Source organism: Formica exsecta, unplaced genomic scaffold (assembly GCF_003651465.1).
Source record: "Formica exsecta isolate Colony F162 unplaced genomic scaffold, ASM365146v1 scaffold21, whole genome shotgun sequence".
Classification (NCBI taxonomy): Eukaryota; Metazoa; Arthropoda; class Insecta; order Hymenoptera; family Formicidae; genus Formica; species Formica exsecta.
Genome location: NW_021849398.1, coordinates 103783 through 130072, shown reverse-complemented (window position 1 = coordinate 130072; position 26290 = coordinate 103783). Strand labels below are relative to the sequence as shown.

The following is a 26290-nucleotide window of genomic DNA, read 5'->3' as shown; positions in this document are numbered from 1 at the left end:
AATAATCGCGGCTGCCATCGTCGTCATGAGCATTGCCACGATAAATGCAAGATTATGCATTCCCTATACCGCGCGTAAGCTACTGTTAACACCTCTCGTAAATATACTCTTTTTACGCGAAAGAAAATCATTCTCTACAAAGCGCCCTTTCGATGATACCCGAGCTTGTCGCTATCAAGTCGCTGGAAGCGCCTCCTCTTTGGATATCTTAATATAGCTTTCCTTATCGTTAGCGTCGCTAACGGGAAAAAAATTACATCGCATTGAAGAGCAACCAATTTTGCTGAGGAAATTATACTAGCTATGATATTAAGAGGATGCCGGACCGTCCTGTTTTACCTGCCATAATAATTATATATTTGCTTAATATAAGGGTTTTGCGTTATTATATATACTTTAATTATGGAAAAGGATTTGTTGATATCTATAATCAACAAAAATATTTTGCAATCCTACTAATATTCGCATTCTGTCGGTATCCGGCATCCTCTTAAAGATTAATGAAAGATTGATATAAATTTACGTAATATACTAACTCTCGCATCTCTTCATTTTACCTACGTCCGCACCTTTCATGCAACAGGATGTGAGTGATGCATGATTATTTACAAACAAACTTCTCATAATTAATAATTTTAATAATTTCTCAAAATCTTTACAAAAATATGTAAACAATTATCTATACTTACGTTTGAATCCGATTAATAGGAAATTAATCATAATCATCATTTATATCGTAGATGACGAGAATTTTTAACGAAACGCTCGCATAGACCAAGTGTCAATTCGAGCGTTGCTTCCTCCCTGCCTCCCTCTCTCGTACGATAGGCATCAAAAGGAAAAGCTTTAAGCTTTATTCAAGGGCTCAGATACGGTATACTCGGAGACTTATTTCCTTTCTAAGACGGATATTTCACGAAGCACGGCAGAGAGAGTTCGACAAATATTTCCCGAGAATTTATTCCGCCGGAGTAGATATATATCCGTGCTCACGGCCAGATACGATTGGTCGGAATCGTCGAACTCCAAGATCCTTCACTTGACCCTGCTTGTTATGCGCGCGCGTAATACATTTCTTCCTTCTTGGCTCCATATCCCGACGTGTCGTTGACCGGGCAGCACCAGACGTGATTATATATTTTATGGACGACGAGTTTTTCGATTTAGACAGAACTGTTGCATTATTGCTTATGCATTCGTCTTTCATTCATTTAATTTAGTTTGATTTAAATTTATCATTGCGCGAATCGATAATGTTTCTATCTAGGAAATTTTGCGACAAATTCAAAAGATAATTCTCCCATAACATTCTCATATGTATTTAATAGCCGAACGACCAAAGAATCAATAATAAAATAATAAAGCTGTAATATGTAAAAAAAGAATATGAAATTTTCCTTTCTCAGGAAATGAAAAAGAAAATATGTATGAGAATTTATTATTTATTTAAAAATTTATTTTCAGTGTTTACGCGCGTGTACGTATTCGTATGTGTAACATAAATACATGCATGTATTGTAGCTAAATTATTTTAATGGTAAATTATAATGTGTGAGAGAAAAATATTTTTACGGTATTGATTTGTGTAGTGCATTAATAATTATATTTATAACTATATTTAAAATCACTTTTTGAAAAGAATTGATGAGGTACAGTCTCACGGTTTTTGTCGATTGCGCTATTAAAATCGATTTAAACATTGATAACGATCGCCGTTACCGTCGATGCCGTTCGTATCAATTTATCGCTCTCTCATCATGAGTGGCTACTCATTCCTCACGCTTAAATCCCGTAGATAACAAATGCTGTAATGTTATAGCGGTTTGATTCGTCTCACTATCGAAAATCGTGGAATCGCAACCTACTACAACCCATCATTATAGAGAGATATTTCGATATTACGCGGCCCCAATGTCCGGATTCAATCCTGTTACACATGTAACGCCGAATAATTTAGTACAATTCGATACAGTTGCATAATGCACCTTGTTTCGATTCGCGGAGCGTCCTTATCACACGCAATGATAAATAAATCATAGAGAAATTAATGACAAAGTGACGCGTTATTTCGCTACGGGTTTTATTACTATAATGCACGTTTCTAAACGCAGACTAGAATAAATATTTATCTACGGAGCCTAGTATAATGTAATACAAATGGCGGTATAGATACGAAAGAAAATATTGAAAAAAAAATAGAAAAGAAGAAAGAAGAAATATAATATTAGACGGCTTACCGTGTTGAAAAAGTTGAGAAAAAAACATGAGTGAAGCCCTAATTAAAAGCGATATTTTTACGGTAATCCGATAACTATCCGTGCATCACGATTAGACTCGTGCTGCGACAAAACTTACATTGCTTTTCAAAGGAGGCTTATAAAGCCTTACAACTTCAAATGCGATTAGACAGGGATCGATTCAGCGATCGCTTTCTCGTTAAAACGCTCTCTGATCTTACGCGGTGTAATCTTTCATTGTGCTCAGCAAATTCTGTCGTTCTTTCCGAAATTGTGTAGATAATTTAAACATAGATGAATTGAGAAAAGGAGAAAGGTAGGACTAAATCGTTCAATCGCCAATTATTTACTATTTTGTATAAAAACTTTTTTCTCCCAACTGTGTGTGCCGAGAGTTGAAAAAAATCTCGCTATGAAATTATTAATTTCTCACTTTTATAATGCTTTTAATATTACAATATGTATAATATTAGATTAGAATATTCTCTATAATTTTACAGATGAAAGAGAGAACAAACGTCTTATTATATTTATATATAAATATATACCTATATATCCTTCGTTTTCACAATTGTAAAAGAATAAAAGTATACTGACTCTCAATTCAAAAATTATATTTAACATGTCGTATGTCGATATATAAATATAGATAAAAGAAATTCTAGAATTTTCTTTATTTTTGTCGTTCGTCGAAAAATTGTGACACCTCAATATTTTTTTTATTATTTCCTCTTAAACCATTACATGTGTTAGCTCGAATTCGTCTCGATATATCCTTTTTTGCGCATACTTTTCTTACTATATATACATATGTTTCGCGTAACATTTTTTCATTTGTCAGTTCTGAATCGGCGTAACAAATCACGAGAACACGCCGGCGAAATTTTGTCCGTTTTCGATGAGTCAAAGCTCGAACAATGAAATCCCAGGAAAATATGAGAACGATAACACAAACCGTTCAGCTGGCGCCAGCTCTCTCTTTCTCTTTTTCTTTTGTATGTCGACATATTCCTCATTTTTTTCCTTCAACCGCGAACTAAATTGAAGCAGATCATTGTAACACTCTGGTAATTTGTCGATAATGAGTTTGTAAAATAGCAAGCCGTCGCGCGCGGAACAGATTTTGAAATTGGATAAAATTTTGCAAGATGACAGACTAGGATTAAATTCTTGTTAGTGAAGCAACTGAAAACTGGAGAACAAAAGTTGTAACATCTAATTGATTTTGATGAACTGTAAAAAAATTGCTTTCGTCCAAAAACATACATACTTTAAAACCTTATAAGTGTCTCTTATAAAAAATACACTTCTTCATCTTATTTCTATTTTGCGCCTCTTATATTTTCGCATCCCAAATTATTAATATCATCCAATTTAAACTTTAATTTCAATTATCCTCCAATTACAGCTATATATATAATATATATAAATATTATAGTATAATAATGATACACATACACACACATACATATAATGTATGTATATTATATGTACTTTTGACAAAGGAATATTATATATATATATATATATATAATTGAAAATTGACCAGATCTTTCGAACCGTGTCTGTGAGAGTTGTCTAACTCCTTAAAGAAAAATCCCTTTATACGGCAACAAATTCCGCAGTCGAAAGTTTAGTTTGGCGTCACTGGTAGTCTCTTCCCTCTCTTTTGCCCTCCCCCTTCTATACGGCCACTATATACTTCCGAGTTTCCGAAGAAAAATCTACGCGAAGCAAAACAACCCCCCTCTCCGCACCGCTGCTTTCATATCACGACACTCTGTACATTTATCTAGAAACAGGCTGCGTGGATGTGGTACCAAGAGGAAACGTGTCTGGCATATTCTCTCCTCCAGTTGTCGACAACTCTTCACCGTTGGCTGGCGTTCGCACCCACACACACACATACACACACACACACACACACACACACACACACACATTCTCTCTCTTTCTACTTCTCCCCTTGTCCCGCCGACAACACCATCACTAGTATGACTAGTACCTCACCTGACAATTCTCCCACTAACTGCCTAGTTTCCTACCCTTCTCCTTTCCTTCTCTTCTCTTCTGCAACCCTATCATCAAACTCCCACAAATCTCTGTTTTTGTTTACCTGGTATCGATATCGTATGCTTGAGGATTGAAGATTGAACATCAACAGTATTGAAAATCAACTCCTACACTCGCCTCTTCGTCGTATATCCTTCATCCTATCCACTTTCGGTTACTCCCAGTGTTTCTCCATCTTTGCTTTTCCTTCTCCGTTTCCCCTGTCATTATGAAGAAACGCGGAAGATATATCGGCATTTAACATACCTTGATTATGTGCTCTCGGGGTGTATGAATGTTAATATGAATAGAGGTTTCATTTTTCTCTTGCGCTTTTATTATTCAGAATAAAACTATCAAAGAGTAAAAAAAAAGAGAGGAAATATTCACAACTAGAAGTAATAATACAACAAAATATTAATATCAGTTACATGAGGCAAGCAAAATGTTTATGTGTATATATAGGGTGTCTGATAATAATAGCCCCACCCGTAATATATAGGTAGAGCGGGTTAAACCGAGTAGGAAAGTCCTGTACTGTTTTGCGCTTTTCGCAATAATTAATGAGAAATTAATTAAAAAAGATCGGCCAAATCGCGCGAGTATTATCGCGCGGTGAGAAAGGACGGCCTGTATGGGCGGCATTAATATGTGGTTGTTAAGACGCGAGAATCCATCGTTATACAATACCGCTCGTACATAACTGTTGTCATTTGTAAAGCGCTCCTCCCAAAATTTTGTCGCGCGCCTACTTTTGGGTTGTCTCTTCTCGCTGCGCGCTTATACTCGCGCGAATTGGTCGATCTTTATTAATAAATTTCTCAAAAGTTATTATAAAAATCGCAAAATGATACAAGACTTTCCTGCTCAGTTTAACCCGCTCTACCTGCACATTACAGGTAGGACGATTATTATCAGACACCCTGTATATTTCTCATTAAAGAGTTTAAGTAATCAATTGAAGTAATTATTTCTCTCTCTCTCTTTCTCTCTCTCTCTCTCCTCCTCCCCCAAATTTTAAGTATAATATGAAATACAAATTTTTCTCTGGTAATTCTCACTTTTATTTCAATTAATAATTTCGATTATAGCATTTGAAATAAAGATTTTCTATGTTTTTTATGATTCAATATCTTTTTTATGTAGTATATATTATAAATTTGTATTTTATATTATATTTATATTTTATGTATATTTGATTGAAACAAAATTATTCTTAAATATTTACTTAATACTCTAAATTTTTCACATGTTTACTCATCGCTGAAGACAAGTATGCTTTGAAAAGTCGTTAAAATTGTCATCAATTACAATAACGACGATAACAAGCAATTATAATAGGTGCGCGGATATGTACATCCAGTACTAGTATAATAGTATACATATATATGTATAGTATGTATATAATTATTTTTATTCCAAATAATATTATTTTTATTCTTACTTAATAATACTCATTTAATCACTAATAATTTTGATAAATTCCAAAAATCACAAATTGCATTTGAAAGTTGATTATTGCTCATCAAGCATTAAATATTCATAAAAAATAAAGCAAAGCTCTAATATTAACAAAGTATACAAAAGCAAAGAATATACTCTTTCTCTCTCTCTTTCTCTCTTCTCCATCCGCGTCCATGCAATTTAATAGGTTGGATTGCAAATGCGAAAAACGCGAGGGCGGAGCAGTATGACATACATCGCGGAAACAAGAGTGCATTTGATCCTGCTGCATATGCATACAACATATTTCGAATATGCAAATCACACAACGGCGTTAGCAATCTTCTTCACTTCATCGATCTTTCATAAAGAATCTCAAATTGCGCCTCATCATTAATCGCTAGCGAATAATCTTTCACGCATAGCTTTGAAATAAAGCAAAAATTTGTATGCAAAATGACAATGCACGATGCAAAACATTAAAAATGTATTAGCTTTTGATGCTATTTCGCGGCTTGCAACATTGTTCCCAGTTTAATTTCGGCCGCGTTATCTCAACGCATAGTTGATATATCTTTATAGAGAGAGATAAAAAAAAGAGAAAGACAGAGAGAGAGAGAGAGAGAGAGAGAGAACGGCTTCATGAAATATATGCTACGATATCAAAAATATTTTCGCAGTAATAATATATAAAACATGTTACGTATAGAGAAAAATAAAATAGATTAAACGTTTAATCTTTCTATTTCACAGAAATTTTAGTCAATTAAAACATCAAACTTCAGACATTATTTTGGCTAGAAAAGAATTAGAAAAAAACACGAGGATTTGGTAAAAATAACATCGTAAAAACTTTAAAAAATAAAAGTAATTACAATGAAATATTATACTTTAATAATATAATGAATACACTGAAATATATACATGCACATACAAGCGCACATTTGATTACAAAATCGTAAATGTTCGAAAAGAGAGAAGCCACATGTGATATGTGATTAAGAGTTTAACAAAATATTTTTACGAATGAATCGCATACTTTTACGCTATTCTTTGTACTATCTGGTCGCAACGTCTTTTCTAAAAGCATTCTACAAAACAGACGAGACTCGTTTACATGCAAATGCGCCTCAGATTGAAAAGGAAGGAAACAGAAACGACAATAATAACGAAACACAAGATAGAAACAATTGCAGTACAATACTCTTTGGGCGTCCGAAGATGTTGTTGCACAGCTGCAACAATGAATAAATCGAAACAAACGACGGAAAAAAGACAGAGAAGCTCGTCGTTAGGAGGATCGCGAGTTTAAACGAGAAGCGTGTGTTCCATGGATTAACGATTTTACAAACTAATTCGTGCAAATAAATTTTTCTTTCCATAGCTTGTGCCATTTACTGCAATGATTCGCGCTGCGCGTATCATAAAACATATTTTGAAACGACGCAAAATATATGTAAACAATGTATGCCAAAATATTTAATTCACTCAAAAAATAAACCGTTCTCGCGCAAATGTGCATTCTGAAATGTGTGTGTACATTCATTCCAGCTTAATTTAATTAGAGATAATTACATGTAGTTTTTGATAAAATAATTATACACTTGTAATTTGCTATATATTAGTAAACCACTCACAATTACACTTCTAATTAATTACACCAATTGCTTTAAATTAATAGCCAAATCTTCACAGAGTCATTTGCTTTAATAATAATAGACATTTATATAAATTCTGTACAATGTGTGTGTGTGCGCGCGCGCGTCGCGCACGTGAGCCCGTAAATTCCATAAATAAATATTAAAATATACGATTTGAATTATGTTTTACTAGGTAAAACTGAATGTATTTTATAAATAACGTATACATTGCGTACTATTTTATTACATTAACAAAAATATACTATCGACATTATTCCAATCAACATTGCGCTTAAAATTGCTAGCAAAAAGTGAGATAATATAATGATTCGATTGAGAAGTTATTCTTGTAATTGGCAGCTGTAGACACTTCACATATAATTGCCAATATCTGTTCGCATATCCGTAATTTTTGCTCTCGCTATTCGCTCTACACAATATATATTTATGTCGCGCGCGCGATGTATACAACGAATGTTGCCAGATCGAAACGCTGGAAAATGCAAATTCGTGTTACTTTCGGATCTATTTTAATTTAATAGATCGGCATCCGGCAGCGAAGAAAGTTCTCGTAAAGAAAAAGCGAAAGATGGCTGCATAGAACTGCAATAAAATGCAAACAAATTGTTGCAAGACGATACGCAAAAATGCTTTCCCTTGGTTTTGCAATCCGGCACGTATGTAGCACTGCTCTGCGACGAAAGATCCCGACATTAAATTCGTCGACGTCTTCTGATCCAGCAAAATCGTTAAGAATCCCTCATCCCGAGTATCGCCGCGAGAACTTTTGGAGAAAATCCGACAACACGAACGACGGAGAGAGCTACGGAGTTTACTCCGTAAATCGCCTCCGGAGATAGACGCGAAACCAAGTTGTCAGACAAAATGTTATAACGATCGTCTACGAGAAAAGCAAATTTTTCGAACAGTTTAATAAAACAGGATAATGTGATAAAATTAAACCGCATTGATAATTATTTATTTTTATCATGTTAAAATTTTAATCTTTGCATTTATATAATACCTATATATATAACACAGGAATATATATATATATATATGTATAACTTTAGAATAAAATCAGAGTTGATAATGTTATAAAACAACATTATATAAATCTGCCAATTATTTAAATTTCGAGTATTTTACTAAAATTTTATAAATGTCAATGGTCATTTTTTAAAAACTCGGCAGTTTTCTATCTTGACAATTCTAGTATTTAACATTCAAATCGATAATAAAAATAAGAAGCTGTAGCAATTATTTAGTTTTTGAGAAACATTTTCATAAATTAAAGTTTTTTTTCACAAAACTTCCTTGGGAAAGTTTCGAATACTGTTTCAAAAATTTTAGCCACAAATATGATTCCAATCAATCCTGATTAAAATAAAGAATCAATTCACGTATAATAAAAAGGTGGGAATAATTCTATACATTTTGAAACATTTGATTAATTGTCAGAATTGTCTGTTCTGTCCTATCAGGAGTTGAAATAAAACGTATCTTAAAAAACGTATCGTAAAAAGTATATTAAGACATCAGGAATTTTAAGATTCTCTTTGGGAGGAAGTCAATACTTTATCAATTATAATATATCAAAATCATCTAAAAATTATGTTTAGCCAATCTCATTTCCTGTGTGTAAAAATGCAATGTGAAAAAATCATGTAATGGCGTTTTGCACGGCGTGAATGTGACGAATGAAAAGAATTAATCTCGCCGTTCGATGCAACATTTTGTAACTTCTTTCATCGGCGAAAGAACTGTACCCCTCATCAAAAACATTTCTCAGACCGGGAACAATACTATTCCAGAGCGCGAATCCAAACGTACGTCATAGTCAAACAAGAAGCGTATAAACCAGCAAGAGAGAGGAACGGGAAAAAAAGAGACAAGAGGAAAAAGAAAAAGAAAAGGGAAGATGCGATGGAGGAAATTGCCGCCAACGGAAGCGTGCCTCGGCATGTATATGAGATTTCGATCCCGAAATATCGATGTTTTTCTCCGGGTACCTGCTTTTATTTTATATTACATATCGTAAACATTATAATTTTTTTGTATTCATATAATTTGGTGTTTAAGAAAAATTATTCGCGGATATAGATTTAAAATTAGTCCTAGTTTGATTTGCAATTGTTCAATGTTCTTACGATAAATATAAATTTTACTCAAGTCAGAGAAGAAGAGAATAAAGTAATGTTATAAAGTTTCATTTATAAAGCACCGATATGTTTAAAATAGACTGGCTTGGACGCTAACGCGGAATCACCGGATGTCTAGATACAAGAAATACGATGACGTAGTAGTACTCGATAAGAGTTACATTGGTTTATACTTTTCGATCACGGGACCTTTCGCTAACGGGACCACGCAAATGGAGTAAAAGTGAGAGATTTTGAAACTTTGGCGGTATACGAAAGCAAGTAAAAGGTGCATCGTATTGTAATGCCGAGGGATTTAATTTATCGGTCGAATCATAAAAAAGTATCACGGTTAGTAAATTATAATATTTTACAATGGAGAAAGTAAACATTTCGTATCTACGAATAATCCAAGACTAACTTTTCGCTCTTAAAATTGTTTCATGTTACTTATTCCAAAGAAGCATATTTTTTGTCACATTTACATAAAATTTTATTAATGCCATTGTATACGTATACCTTGTTATAAAATGTTTTGTATTGTGCCCAATATCTCAAATTTCTCACTTATTTTTGATCAATTTAGAATCAATTTTTTTTACATCATTATGTAATTAATATACTGCACGGGAGATATTTTTAGTTGTTGAAAATATTTCAGACGACAAACGAGACTGAAGAATGCGACGCAACTCAAACGATGACGTCCGAATCATTTTTGGCCAATTAGCCGGCCGAGCATACTTGATGTAGAATGCAGTTATCGGAAAGTTCAATATTGGCTTCCGACAGCCAGCGAGTTGGATATTCAGCGGAGACGAATGTCGGCGCGAACAAAGCTACGGAGAGAACTTGTAAAATCAGTTTGTTGGAACGCCGCGCCGCGCCGCACCGGCACGGTACAATGTTGGTCCGATTGTCAATTTGTATTCGAGAACTGTCATGTCATCGTCTCGTTCTGAGTCCTGAGTCCTGAGACTCATTATCAGCAATATCGACGTTTTTGTTTTACAAAAAATATCTTTCTTCGCATATGCGTTATGTTAATACATTAGACATTAGAATATTAGAGCAATAAAATTTTCATCAAGAAAGATAAATATTTCTCGAAATATATTCTCAACATATAATTTTAATTTAATTTTTCAACGTGTGTGATCTTTCAATTATTCATATTATTCATATAATTACAACCGCTAAGGCTAAAAAATTTCTTTCTCTTTGACAATGTTAGAAGAGAGCTAATGGTCTATAAAATAAAACTTTATGATTTTTATCTATTGATAAAGACAACAATGTGTATCATACGGCAAAACAAATATATTTGTATACCAAATAATTTCCTCGTTAGTATTAGATTAATCGAAATGTAGCTAATCGAAAAAATTACTCAACATGCTATGGTTTATGTGTATGTAAACTGTTTTCTCATTTAAAATTATTATTTGTAAACGTTTATACATTAATTAGACGTATTGTGTTGGAATAGTGCTCAAGGAACGGAACGAATATCGTGATACGTTATGTCGCGTAAGATGATAACGAAAACGAGTAACAAAAGTAACAAAAGACAGTATTCGGAAACGGAACGACAACGGTTACAATTATCAGGAGAACGCTTTCTATATTGGTTGCTGGTCTATCCTGCTCCGGATATCCACCAAGGACAAATGTCTGCGCGGACGCTATGGCGCGTATAAGATAGAGCAAGCGAAGGATATTAGAATAGGAGAATAGTACGAGGGCTAGTTTATTAGCCATTAGGGAAGGACCAGCTCACGGAATATTGTCCGGGCAATGTATATACGTGAGTGCCGATCGCAGTCGCGCAAGCTGCAACCAGCTGCAGCCTGCCTGCTTCCGAAGGGCGGAAAATTGAAATCGAACTTCCGTCGCATCGCCGCGCAAACGCGGTCGAATGTATTCGCGACATCAGCGGATTTGTCCTTCCTTACATCAAGTTGTATTTCGTATAATTCTGCGCGCCGCAAAATAATTTTTTTTTCTCGTCGATATAGTACAATGAGATATTTACGTGTTTCAAGAATGTTTCGACATAAACTTAATTTGTATATAAAACATAATTATCTCAAATGAATCACCCAACAGGTATAAAAAAAAGAATAAAGTAAATATATATATATAACTTATATTATCGATATTTTTATAAAAACTTTTTATAACAATTTTAATTGGATTAATTTGTTGGCAAACTATCTGTGCAAAAAAAATTCTTCATACGTGTATATATCTTTAAAAAAATCTTTTTATTTGTCTTCTTAAAATTGGAAAATCCCGACTACTTTTTTAATCGAATAATAGCTTTATAATCTTGCACTTTTCCAATTCTGAAAACGATAAACGTAAAATCTAAAGCTAAAACGCTATAAAATCTTCGAGAATATCTAGCAACTGAAACCGCATAAGCGCGTAGATATCCGGACGTGGATCATGCCTTTAAAATATTTTATTACGCAAACATAAATTCTCTCTCGGAACAGAGCTATTGTTGCAGAAAATGTGTGACGACGAAAGAACGTTGAAGGCAGAAAAGCAAGAACGACAGAATCAATATTGGTCGCTCCTGATATTTGTTTGGGATGCGACTCTGGGAAACGGATTGTGCGCCGGTATCCGGCAACAGAATGAAAAGGACACAATCTCAATCGATTTGGGACAAAGATCTTTTCGTCTAATCGAAAACATCGTCGTTCTCGGTCGACCATCAACCACAAATATTGAGAAGGTGAGTGGCAAATAACTGCACAGCGCAACAAGAAAATATCTCAATCGTATACTTTTATGTATGATATAAAGTATGTATGCGAGTGCAAGTATCTCTTTTATATATGCGCAGATTTAATTTCTGAAATGCTTATTTAATCGTCCATATAAAGGCAATCATAATTTTTTTATTTCTAATTGTTATATAATCGTATAAATGAGAGAAGTAATAAATTGGAGATATAAGATTCTATATGTATATGTACAGTATAACAATAGTAGATATATTTCCGAATATTTTTATGATGTACAAAAGCTATTGATGTAACGCAATTTTGCACGTAATCGAGGATAAAAGTTACGCAACAGTAAATATATTATAAAGATATGAACAATCACGGTTACTAAAAAAAAAAAAAAATAAAAAAAAAAAAAAAAAAAAAAAAAATGATACAAACACAAGTAGTAGTGAAATAAAAGAAATTAAATAGTAGAGTAAAATGTAAAACAAGAAAATTTGTTTAGATGTATGTATAATATTCTAATAAGTTGACAAGCAAAACCATTTTAACGCACACAATCAAATAAAACATATATACGTAAAACGTATAGAAATTTAATTAGCTATTGTATCTACTTGTTTGTTCTCAACGTATATTATAATAACTCTGTTGTTCTATACTCGATCTCTCGAAAATGTTATCAAGAATCGTGATAGCATCAGCTCAAATAAATATAGTACTTCTGTTGTATTTTTGTACTTGTTTCTATACGCTGAATAAAGCTGAAGTGGCTTCAATATCTCACTAATATATGGGGTAATATATGTATACCCTACTTGAACATTTTTGACGGGAAACGCACGCGATCCGCAACAAAGAAACTACCAAAGTGGGTTAGTGAAACGAGCGAGGAAACAAGAAGTTACCGGTTGCGGTTAGAATGGGCGGAATTGATAGTGATCTTAATTAAAATTAGGGGGTTACCGGGACCGTCGCGTAACGCTTTCGCGAGTCGCCGTCGCCTCCCCGTCGCCGTCGGTCGGCTCCCATTCGCATCGTTCCCGATTTGCATAACAGTAAAGATCCCGGGGATCACACTTTATATGCCGAGAGATGTGTTACGCGCGGCCGTTACTTAGGCGATTTCATTAACGCGATGCGCCTACTCTCTGTTGGCGAATCTAACCAACTTCCGCGCAACCATTCCGAGATTACGATACAGCCAAGATATTGCGTTGCACCGTTGCGTTGTGTCTCTTTCGAAAGTTTCACATTTTCATCACACACATATATATCGCAATATACTACAATATATTTATAAATCTTTCAACTTTCTCACCAGACTTTTTTTTTTCTTCTTCCCAGAAAAAAACAAATGCGTACATGTTATGTGTTATGACATTTGTACATATGTACATACATTATGACTATTGTATATAATTATATTTTTTGTCTCGATAAATTATTAATTATCTTATTAACTTGCATCGGCAGCAATAAAAATAGCATGTCCACAGCAATCGTTATTTCACAGCTTTGCATCTCGATTTAAGAACTATATTTTCTTAATAAGCGTAATGTGTGTGTCTCGAGGACGTTTTATCGTCAGAGTGAATTTATAGCCGCACCATTGGCATTTCTTCAGCTACTTTTAACTCGCCGTAATTGGTAAAATATCATGTCGAAACGCATATCTCGGGACACACAAACCCTAGAAATACTTTGCTCAAAGAGATATTCGAAGTTTTTTCATAAATTAATTTTTCTACGCAAAATTATATCACTAATCTGAAATTGCATATATATGCTGAACTTGAATAGAACTATCGGGAATTCTTGCCAAAAATGATAATATTCAACGCGTTTTAGTACTTTAGAGGGGAGGGGGTCGTGCTAGATTCGCGAAGTTAGCACGACATTTTTTCAATTTCGATTTTTTAATATAAGGAATGCGGAACTCTTTTTAATGTTTATCAGGAATTGTAGAACTATGAAAAGTGCTATTAGAACTCTTAGTATTTTTTTTTAAATTTGTAGTATCGTGCTCACTTCACAGACACCTGTCAAAGAAGAAAGTGTCATAAGCTATTCAGAATACGCAGTAACCCGGTTGCGTCAAAATTTTTCTCATATTTAGATATAATCCTGACAGAAATACGTCTTATAAGTTAGCGGAACAAAATGAGCAGAATCAATTCTAATTAATATTTTTATTTGTTGCTCATTTGTTGCTAAAAAGTTGCAAAAAAAAAAAAATTTGTTGCTCTGTAAGTTTTAAAAAAAAATGATGTTCCGCTAAAGGAAGATTAAGTTAGCGGAACAATATATATATAGCAACAAAATTGTACATAACAATAATATAAGAATTTGTTGCTAATTTGTTGCTCTCGAAATATGCAAGTTCCTAATTTGTTGCTTGCAAAATAAGTATTAATAATGCCGGAAAACCGCACAGCGTGCAAACTTACAAGAGTGAACTATCAGAAAAAAATTTGTTGCTCGCTTAAATGTGAAACTGACGTATTGTCTGAATTTGTTGCTCTCGAAATATACAACTTCCGAATTTGTTGCTTGCAAAATCGCTGTGCGGCTTTCCGGCATTATTTATTCTTATTTTGCAAGCAACAAATTCGGAACTTGCATATTTCGAGAGCAACAAATTAGCAACAAATTCTTATATTATTGTTATGTACAATTTTGTTGCTATATATATATTGTTCCGCTAACTTAATCTTCCTTTAGCGGAACATCATTTTTTTTTTAAACTTACAGAGCAACAAATTTTTTTCTTTGGCAACTTTTTAGCAACAAATGAGCAACAAATAAAAATATTAATTAGAATTGATTCTGCTCATTCTGTTCCGCTAACTTATAAGACGTGACAGAAATGTCTCTCACATGCGTGATTACTCCACGTGTTATTCGGGCATACTTTAGTGAGCCGGTAAAGCGTGAAACTACGAATTCAATACGGCCACATAAACGATTCTTAGCACGCGAATTGAGAATGAAGTGGAGCATGATCGAGAAGATGCTTTCACGCGTTCGCCAATAGGGCCAATATTCCTCGTTCTTTGTCTCATACGATAAAGATGATAATGCCGCCGAAAGCCCAACGTGTCCCGACACTAATCTACATGTTATTGGCTAGGTAAGTTGTCAGGCAACAGTGAGACGAGTTTAATAACACAACTTTACAGAATAAAAAACCATTTGCTCTCTAATACACTAGTATTTGTATACGTGTATATCTCGTTTGTATCATATTTCTCAAGAAAGTTGATTATAAAAATAATATACTCATATACACATATACACATATATATGCATACTTACTACTTGATATAAATACGAATAAAATTCTTTTAGAGATACACAAAATTTTATTTTCTTTTTACTTTTCCAAAGTGCAATTTTCGCGTGATTGATTATTGATGAGATAATTGAATAGATTCTTTAAGAATTTGCAAATTATTCAATGATATATGTATAGAACTTGCTGCTACACTTCATGAAAATTGCACAACGCTTCGCTATCAATTAGCAATTATTATCACGCTCTGCTTATCAATGCACGACGTACCCTGTAATATCCCGCGTTTGCTGACATTACATTGTGGTATTATATTAAATTAAATTATCCATACATTATGCATCAGTTCCAAAGATGAAATTGTGGAGAAACAGGCGTGTAGCCCACAGGAAACCCCTCAAGCATAACAATCATTGTTATTGCAGATCCGCCTTACCTAATGATATGAAAAGCCCTTTGAGACGAGAGATAATATGTTAATCTGGATAGTAGGTTGTGAGTCAATGTACCCGGAGGCCTGGAGGTATTCATACAATCGCGTATTTCTTGTAATTAAGTTAGATTTCAAACGTACATATGCAGGGTGATTCAATTTTTGCAAACGCCATAAACTGTCAAAAACTGTCAAACTGTCAAACTTGTGTTAAACTTATATACATGTTTAGATTTTTAAAAAATCATAGCACAATTTTACGTTACAAATTATTTTTCTCGAAAAGTAAAATGCGATCAAGTATAAATTTATTCTACATTTTTTATTGTTCTTTTCATTTTCTCACCAAATGTGTCACACTACATCTCGTGTAGAGCAATGATAATGTAATAATAGCTCAATAAATTAAGTACATCGCGCTAAACAAAATCAAATTATCTCGCAAAACTCCAAAATAAATAAATTTTTTATGTATCTGCGATTTTATGTGTTAATAATGAGACGGATATCATGCGAAATAATCGCTCGAATGCGATATGAAAACAACTACTTACATGTCTTTGAATAGTGGAAACTAATAACTTAGTTATTCGTAAAGTTTCGACGACACACGTTCTCTTGCCACCACATGGGAATTTCCTATTGCAAGCCTGTCGTTTAATAATTCACGTACCTGACAATACAATCACCCCTATAATTCTGGCACCCCCATCACGAAAAATCAGGTTCGGCAATAGTGCATAATTAAGTGCTAATTTGTTGCTTCTACCCATTAACAGGAAAATGATAATATTAAAGATGGGGGTGCTGACTTGCCATTAAGTTAGCATCCCCACTTCCGAAAAACACTTATAGCGAGTCGCAAATAAAAAAACAAATATACTAGAATTTATTGCTAATTAATTGCTCGAAGATATTGCCAACAGATTTTGAAAATATTAAATTTTTACAACACAATCCAAACATTCGCGTGAATCTTCACGTATGACGTATATTGTTCGATGATGATCACAGCCGCGCAATCGAGATATCTACCAAAAATCGGTAGATGTCCCATTCCCCTCTCTCTCTCCCCCTCCCTCCCTCTTTCCTTCCCTCCCTCTTCCCCCCTCTATCCCTTCCGCCCCCCTCTCTCTCTTTCTCACTCACATAACTTATTAAATTTATTTTAATAAAGTTAATTTTTAGAAATTTCATAACGTAATTTTTTGAGTTAAAGCATTCTCTTCACTTCTTACCTTTCTCTAAAAATTCAAAGTTGAATTGGATATCGTCCATGCGAGTAATCAAAATCATAATTACATTCGTATGTTTGCAGGAAAAGAAAATAATACGCAAGCCGTTCGTTAGCACATTTCACATAATAACGCGCGTATACAGGATGTTTCTGAAATATTTGATCACACTTTAAAAGTGTAAGCTATTTTTTCATCGTAAAAATGGAAAATCATATGAATATGATTTTGCAAATGCTCGCGGACAAAATACACAAAATACACCAAATATGGAAATTCTTGATATATGATAGTTTACTCTGTAATGTGTGAAATATGTATATCGTTATAGAAAATGATTATTTTTTTTAACGACATGTATACAACCTCTTTTACATCTTTACGATATAAGTAGAAATATGCTCTTAAAGTTTGGTCACTTATTTTTTTACTAACATCATATGTATATTATATTAACATATATTCGTGATATTAATATCTGATCATCGGCCATTCTTCGGTCAGATACGCTTTAAGTTTTGCGCGCCAGTCCGTCAAGCGTTTGACGCGCCACAATTTCGATCGGAATTTCGCACCGATTGTATTATTTCGGGAACGCAGCTTTTCGTCATTTTATTTAACAATAATAAATAGGCACACCACCCACGTACTTTTATGAAAGCGCGGATCAGTCGGAAGCGACCGATGACGAGAGTATCGACGTCGCACGTGATGACGCGCCCCGTCGGAAACCGAATGCACTAATTGAATCGTTTTGTGTGTCGTTCATGCCGGCGGCACCGACGAATTTAACGGCCGATTACGCGTCACGCCATTGAACAGGAACGTAATATATTTCTCGTGCATGGATATCCGCGGATCGAACAATCATCGGCATTCGTAAATTCAATCCCTTGTTTCGTCGCATCAAAGAAGAAAATCACGCGAATTTGCGAATATAATCGGTCATTCGCGCATCTATGATGTTCTTTTTGTGCATGGAGGCTTTTTTCTAATTATTCATTGCATTAACGTTGAATACGATCGTGCTTGCTCTTTTCAGTGAGAAAAAAATAATATTTGGAGCAAAAAGATTTAAATTTGTACAGTATTTATAAATATTTAAGTACATCGATAACTTTTTCGGCAAGCAGTGATATATTACGTTACTATGAAATGTCGATCACTGCATTATTATCAATGCGAAATGTCAGTCATGTACCTAATAATACATATGTATGTATGTACATGCGAAATAGTAACAGATCATGAGCGCGCGATATAAACCAAATCATATATATTATTCTCGTCCTCGTATACGTGTATTATAACTGTATATGTCGCATACACAAAGCTTTACTGCTATGTACAAGCCGCATTATAAACGCAACGTTTAATTTACGATAAACTGTCAATAAAGGAATATTACCGGATATAATTAAATCGAGCAAACAAACTGGGAACGTCATTAAAATTTAAGTCATCGATGTTATTCGTAATTTTGGTGATAGTAACTAATTTAATATCAATAAAATTAATCATCAGTGATTTACTCGTCCTTTATCACTTTACGCCATTGAGATTTTATGTAGGTATATGATATATATATATATACAGGGTGTCTGATAATAATCGCCCCGTAATGTGCGGGTAGAGCGAGGTTAAACCGAGTACGAAAGTTCTCTACCGCTGTATATATACATATATAAAATTCCAAAGCTAAAAACAATACATCATATAATTATATACATTTATACATGTACGTATATGCAGAAAATTGCAACACAAATCACGTATATAAAATACCGCGTTGCTTAAATAAATCCCTTCTCTTTTCTACCGCAATCTATCTCTCAGTGCGCGTCAGCCGTCGCACCTTCGCGCGTTAGATAATTTATTGCAGTGTGTATCTATATATATATCGGGCCACCAACAATATAACCAATCTGCTGCCCGGCAGAATGCAGTGGCCAAAGCGCCAATAAATATGGATGGAGTAGTAATAAATTATGGCTAGAAAAGACGATTAGGACGCGGCTATAAATTATCGTGGATATATCGCGAATACGCACGTCCTATGCGACTGTGCCTTATGGCCATCCCATATGTCCAATAATATGGATATTTTTCGGCCTTTAATCCGTTTAGCCACGAATATTCATAGTCGCGTATTCGTTTTTAGCTCGTTCGTCTCGATTACGATATTTACTCGTCGTGCCATAATACGATTTCGTTTTTTGCCTTATTTAGACCTAGATGGCATATCATAGATATTTTTATTATATACGAGAAACTCCGAATTTGAAAAAATGGATGATTTTAATGACAAATATCGGTCCAAAAAATGCTTTTCACAAAATGCAAAATATACATTCGGTAGCATTAATTTAATATCGCGAAAACATTCTAATTACCATCCCATTTTACTGTTCCCAAATTAATAGAATATAGAGTATAGTCTTTTCTACATACAAATGTTTGTCTATGTAAAAGCAAAAAGATTTCAAAAAGCACGCAAAAATAGTAAGAATCCGCTGTTAGTATCAGAATAAAATTTTTTCTCAAATGGATTGTTTTTCGATCAAAAATTAAATACACTTTCTACAACAAAAACATGTAAATATTAATGATAAATATGCTTAATGTTATTCATAATAAAAGAAGATGAAATAAAATGAAATGTGCAACAAATCATGAGCGAAAAAAAATTCCTTCGAGCCGGATTTGAACCAGCGACCTATGGATGGCTTCTCCAAATATTCAAACAATCAACTACAGTCCACCGCTCTACCAACTGAGCTATCGAAGGTTATATGAGTGACGTGAAATTTAACATTCAGGAAGAATCCTTACATATGTATCTTCGATTATTCTTTACTCGGATGACGTTTCGCGTATCGTAATAATCTCACAATATGTCCATTATATGTATATACAAGGTTAATCTAAATCTGAATATCATCGAACAATATACATATAAATATGTATATACCTATATTAAATATCAAGCTCTAATAAAGTAATTGGACACGACTACGTTAAAAGCGCATATCTTTGCATGGCAAAGCGATGCATTAATACATTAATTCTTTCTAGTGCTTCTTACGCAAGCACGCATGCATCATAATGCAGTCATGCATGACATAAACGTCAATATCTCGCTTTTTTTAAGACTATAATATAATTATCCAATAAATTCCGCAAAAAATCTCGTAAGGACTTATCATAAGTCTGGATCTCTATCACTCTATTGAAATATCTATTGGTAAAATTCTAAAATAATAGATTTCGCGCGAACAAACCACTTTGCGACACATCTCTTCGATGCATACATATACAATAGCTGACACGAGCACGAGTTGCGACAGGACAGGTAAAGTTAGGTAATAAATATACGGGTGATTGCAGTGGTCGCACGTCGCAGATTGGCTATGCGATACTACGAATCGCGTCGAGAATGTAGATTTTGCAGCAGCGTGGTGAAGAAGAATCATACGATAATCTAATTCTATTTAATCTAATCTGAAAAGCGACTCACCAAAGATGCTCTACCCAGTGTCAATCGTTGTCTTCGTACTGCTTGTCACCAAAGATGTAGAAATCTTTCCAAACTAAATTGTCACCTTGCGTCACTTTCATCGGACATCCGTGAAAACGTCGCTGTACTTTTACGTTCACGTTCACGTTCACGTTCACGTTCACGTTCACATCAAAACTCGAATCAACTCGTGTGCATCGCGCGACAAACATTAGTTAGACACACGCGCAAGATGGTGGACTACTTGGGTCTCCCACCTCCCACCTCCTACCTCCCACTTCCGCGCCACGGGCGCGAACCAAAATATATTCGTAGTGACATCTATTAAACGTCGTCGGAATACGATCCTTCCATCTTTGAAATTTTTGTATTCTTCATAAAATGCCAAACAATTCGTATTACTGGATAAAATTTTACCGTCGAATAAATCTTGTACTTCGGCAGAGCAAATAATAATGTACAATATACGTAGGGAGTCTCCGGAACCGAATCGCGGAATCGAAGCGAGTCTCGATATCCGCGTAAATCGGTATATCGTGTAATCAACGTATATATACAGGGTGTCCGGTAAAAATTGTGCCAACGCTCGTGAGCGGCTAGAACACAGTAAACTGAACAGAAAAGTCCTGTAACATTTTTTTATATAACGCTTAATAAAGGAGTTATTATTGAGTAAAATCTGGTCAATTAGCGCCGATTTTTAGCCGGACGCACGTCGGTGAGCCGCCCGCCTGATAGTATGCGGCGGCGCACACTTCACAGCGCGGGGCTCACTGACGTGCGCCCGGCTAAAGGTTGGCGCTGATTGGCCAGACTTTACTCAATAATAATTCCTTTATTATGTGTTATATAAAAAAATGTTACAGGACTTTTCTGTTCAGATTACTGTGCTCTACCTGCTCACGAGCGTTGGCACAATCTTTACCGGACACCCTGTATAGTATAAATATTCATAATAACGCGATTGTATACATTATATGTACACAACATTTAATGTGTTTTACAAACTGATACTTTACAAGACATAATCACAATAGTAGTATGTCGAATGAACGTGAAATTCACGTTTTAAACGATAATAATTGCGAAAAATACGGAACATTTCAGATGTGCAACTTCGCGCAATCCACCGCGACGCGCTCTACAATCTTCTACCTACAACTGTGGCTGTGTTTCGATATAATATTCGTGAATATCGAAACGCAGCCTGTTTTACCCTTAGAACATATATACCTGAAAGGGGAATGATGGATTGAGCCTGTGTCCAAGTTGGGTGCGAGAGAGAACTACGTTTTAAGAAAAGAGAAAGGCAGATTGTAACCTTCGTCTGCAATGCGCAAGCGCGAATTAGCGAATAGCGTAAATAGCGTCGTTGCTATAGGAGGTTAGGGTTAGGTATCAGTGACATCGGTATGCAAAATTATTTCGAAAAAAAGTTATTTCATAGGAAAAGAAAATGCCAGGCCCATATTGTGTGTTATGCGGTAAACGTGATAAATCGAGTGATATAAAGCAAAAAGATTTTATTAGACAGAAGTATTCAAAATTAGTACACTTTAAACATCAATAATATATCTCGAACGTTACTTGTTATTTTGTTTAATAAAGTTTATCATTATTTGTCACTGTATGTACATTAATTATCACCTATTCGATCATCGTCAATTGTATCCCAATTAAAAATTACATAAAATAATGACAAAATAATGACAAAATAATGACAGAGCTCCTATAAAATCAAAACAAGTACACAAATGGGCTTAAGGAGCACGCAAATATCAAGCAAATATAAACAATTTTAACACTATAAACTACGGAAATAAAAAATAGGCGCAAGTCTTAACAATTAAAATAAAAATAAATATAGCGCAGGTCGCAAATAAACAATTTCAAACATTAACGTTTCTGTCCACGACTGGACTCTCTTCAGTGATAAAAAAATAAAAAAATAAAATAAACAGATACGGTCAGGAAAGTTCAATATTAACGGTCAGTGAGTAAAATATAAATTCGTCAGTGAAGAAAGATGGTCAAGAGTTATTTTAAAAGGCCTTCCAACAGGTACGGTCCGTGAATATAATCATTATACACCACAAAGTTTCCCCAGGAACTTGCGGGAAGAAAATTTAATTCAGACAGACACCTGGTAATTTAAAATGCGGTGGAATAATGAGAACAAAGCAATGTAATTGTCTTATTTTGCCAAATTGTGACTTACCTAAGGAGGGCCCTCGCCAGGCGCTAGAGTCAAGCACGGATCTCGCGTGATAGTAACGCTCCGCAGTCAAACTCCGACTGTCGAGCTGGCGCGGAGGACAAACACAAACGAAAATAAAAGGAGATTAACGAGGCAGAACAGAACTATCAATATTTAAAGACGGTAAACTTCAAATTTTACTGAGCTTATCAATAATCGGCAGATATGAGGGATCAAGTAACTCCGTGTCACTCTGCAAATTTAAACCCGACTTCTGTCTTTTAATAAATAACATTTCGGAAGTAAGTCTCCTCGCATAATAAGGCTCGTTGTCCAAGATTCGTACATTGTCCCAATCAAAATCATAATTTTCACTAACTCTGTGCTCCGATATCACAGAATTCTGAAAGCGAGCTCTATTTATATGATTTCGATGTTCTTTTACACGGGTCTCTAGTAATCTCTTCGTTTGGCCAACATAAGAAGCATCACAGTTTTTGCAATCGATCTTATATACTACGTTATTGTGATAAGATTGAGGCAGTAAGTCTTTTTGTACCTTTATGAAACGTTTTAAATTGTTAGGACAAATATAAGCCAAACGCAGATCAGTATTCCTTGTAACAGAAATGAATTTTTCCGACACAGATTTCACGTACGGTATTAGGAAAAAGGAACGTGATTCTTCCGACGAAGTTTCTTGGCTTGATTCATCTCTATGTAAGAGATATTTTAGTCTAAAATTGACGGTGTTAAATATTACATTTTTATTTTCAAATGGCGGTGAGCGTGACATGCGTTTGCGCATTGCGAGCAAAGGTTACAATCTACCTTTCTCTCTCGTACCCAACTTGGTCACAGATCTTTTCCACGGGAAGCATAGGCAATTCCCCTTCCAGGTATATATGTTCTAAGACTAACTCTGATTAAAGGAACTCTAATAAGGTTATTTTCGTCTTTTCCTAATAAGGTCTGATTGGAACAGCAGTACTGCCGATTTTTTGCCAACCAATCAAGCTTTATTAGAAAGAGACGAAATGTGACTTAATATTATCTGCCTCTCACTCTACTCATGCGGCTCCCCTTCCACTGCCATCAGAAAGTCGATTGTGTATCTTAAAACAAAATGAAAATTACAAAAGTGAACAGATTTATTAGATTTCGACAAATGAAATCGTAGATATTCTAGTGAATTTCCTTATTTTGGTAATTTTCACATCGTTTTAAGATACACAATCAACCCCCAGTAGACCTATTATTCTCTAACTTCGTAACGACGATGTCGCTGAAACATATTGGAAAATAGCTGCGTAACGATACGTAACAATAGTAACCTTAGAACATATATACCTGGAAGGGGAATGATGGATTGAGCCTGTGTCCAAGTTGGGTGCGAGAGAGAACCACGTTTTAAGAAAAGAGAAAGGCAGATTGTAACCTTCGTCTGCAATGCGCAAGCGCGAATTAGCGAATAGCGTGAATAGCGTCATTGCTATAGAAGGTTAGGGTTAGGTATCAGTGACATCGGTATGCAAAATTATTTCGAAAAAAAGTTATTTCATAGGAAAAGAAAATGCCAGGCCCATATTGTGTGTTATGCGGTAAACGTGATAAATCGAGTGATATAAAGCAAAAAGATTTTATTAGACAGAAGTATTCAAAATTAGTACACTTTAAACATTAATAATATATCTCGAACGTTACTTGTTATTTTGTTTAATAAAGTTTATCATTATTTGTCACTGTATGTACATTAATTATCACCTATTCGATCATCGTCAATTGTATCCCAATTAAAAATTACATTTCTATTTTCAAATGGCGCGGTGAGCGTGACGTGCGTTTGCGCATTGCGAACAAAGGTTACAATCTACCTTTCTCTCTCGTACCCAACTTGGTCACAGATCTTTTTCACGGGAAGCATAGACAATTCCCCTTTCAGGTATATATGTTCTAAGGTTTTACCTACATGAAACTAGCCAGTAGAAATTATTAAATATGATTATTTTTAATTTTTCTGAGTGTATTTCGTTTGTAAATCGTTTGTGAATTGATAAATTTTTTAGTTATAAAAAAATGCAGAATAAGTCAATTTTATAATTGTAGTGCGCATGCACAAAGTATATTCAGGGTTCCTTATATATATGTAATACTACTATATTTGCTAGTCACGTATCTTTCCAATAAGCGGCGTTGGCGAAAAAATTACGGTGCAGACGTATATATCAACCTCTCGCTTCTACAATTCGTGTACTTGATTGGCAATGCGCATACGCGCATCATTTCCTTGAGATAGTTTCATTAATTTAAGAAATGATAAAAAAGGCAACAAACAATAATGCGATCCTGTTACATATGTAGAAGAAAAGCAACTTTACATATAAGTAAATCTACTAACAAATAATGAAATTAAGTGTACGATCACTCACAATATATAATTAATAAAAATTAAATTATTCTTTTCAGATTTCTGAAGAGACTACACACCCAAGACCACACTTAAGACGATCTTAAATATAAGAACGAACTATATGAATACCGGCCCAAGTCATATATTGATACTATGGCTGTGTTCCGATATTCACTGTCAGTACTAAAAATCTTTAGTATATGTGACGTAAACTATAGATGTACAGTAATGACAGTGAATATCGGAACACGGCTTATATATACCAATGAGCAACCCATGATGCATTGCGAAAGGCCGCGAGAGCCAATAACAATCTACCTTATTTAGCATCTCTTTTCAATAGCAACTGCGCACACATCGATTCTTTGTATTGCGGGTGGCCCAGTCTCATATGACTTAGGGCCACCGCACAAGCTTTTCCGTAATGCATTACGTTACGTTAAGTACTTATTCTAAACCTAAACTCGTTCGTAATCTTAAACTTTAGTCAACGCACAAACAAAATCGTAACGTAGTATGCTTTTGTTACATTACGATTTTCTCTGTGCGTTGACTGAAATTTAAGATTACGTACGAGTTTAGGTTTAGAATTAGTACTTAACGTAACGTAATGCATTACGGAAAAGCTTGTGCGGTGGCCCTAAGTCATATGAGACTGGGCCACCCGCAATACAAAGAATCGATGTGTGCGCAGTTGCTATTGAAAAGAGATGCTAAATAAGGTAGATTGTTATTGGCTCTCGCGGCCTTTCGCAATGCATCATGGGTTGCTCATTGGTATATATAAGCCGTGTTCCGATATTCACTGTCATTACTGTACATCTATAGTTTACGTCACATATACTAAAGATTTTTAGTACTGACAGTGAATATCGGAACACGGCCAGTACATGTCACGTATACTATAATATCGGGTGCACCCGGGTGGGGAATCGGAACACAGCCC

At 34.7% G+C, this 26290-nt stretch overlaps 1 protein-coding gene and 1 non-coding gene across 4 annotated transcripts in view; both read right to left on the bottom strand.

Annotated features, from left to right (window-relative positions):
• Window positions 1–21006, bottom strand: part of LOC115234898 (von Hippel-Lindau tumor suppressor homolog) — a 45663-nt gene extending 24657 nt beyond the window's left edge. Inside the window, exons 1-2 of one of the 3 annotated variants that reach the window (XM_029806284.1) lie at window positions 20738–21006; window positions 4354–4510 (exon numbers count right to left, since the gene is read on the bottom strand). The gene's annotated coding sequence lies outside the window, so the exon portion shown is untranslated. The remainder of the gene's footprint in view (window positions 1–4353; window positions 4511–20737) is intronic. The other 2 variants (XM_029806283.1, XM_029806282.1) reach the window with 2 other exon arrangements.
• Trnay-gua lies at window positions 19909–20008 on the bottom strand. The gene is made up of 2 exons: window positions 19972–20008; window positions 19909–19944 (listed from the first exon to the last, which is right to left on the bottom strand). It is a non-coding gene; the product is annotated as a tRNA-Tyr (tRNA).
• Window positions 21007–26290: the final 5284 nt, after the last annotated feature.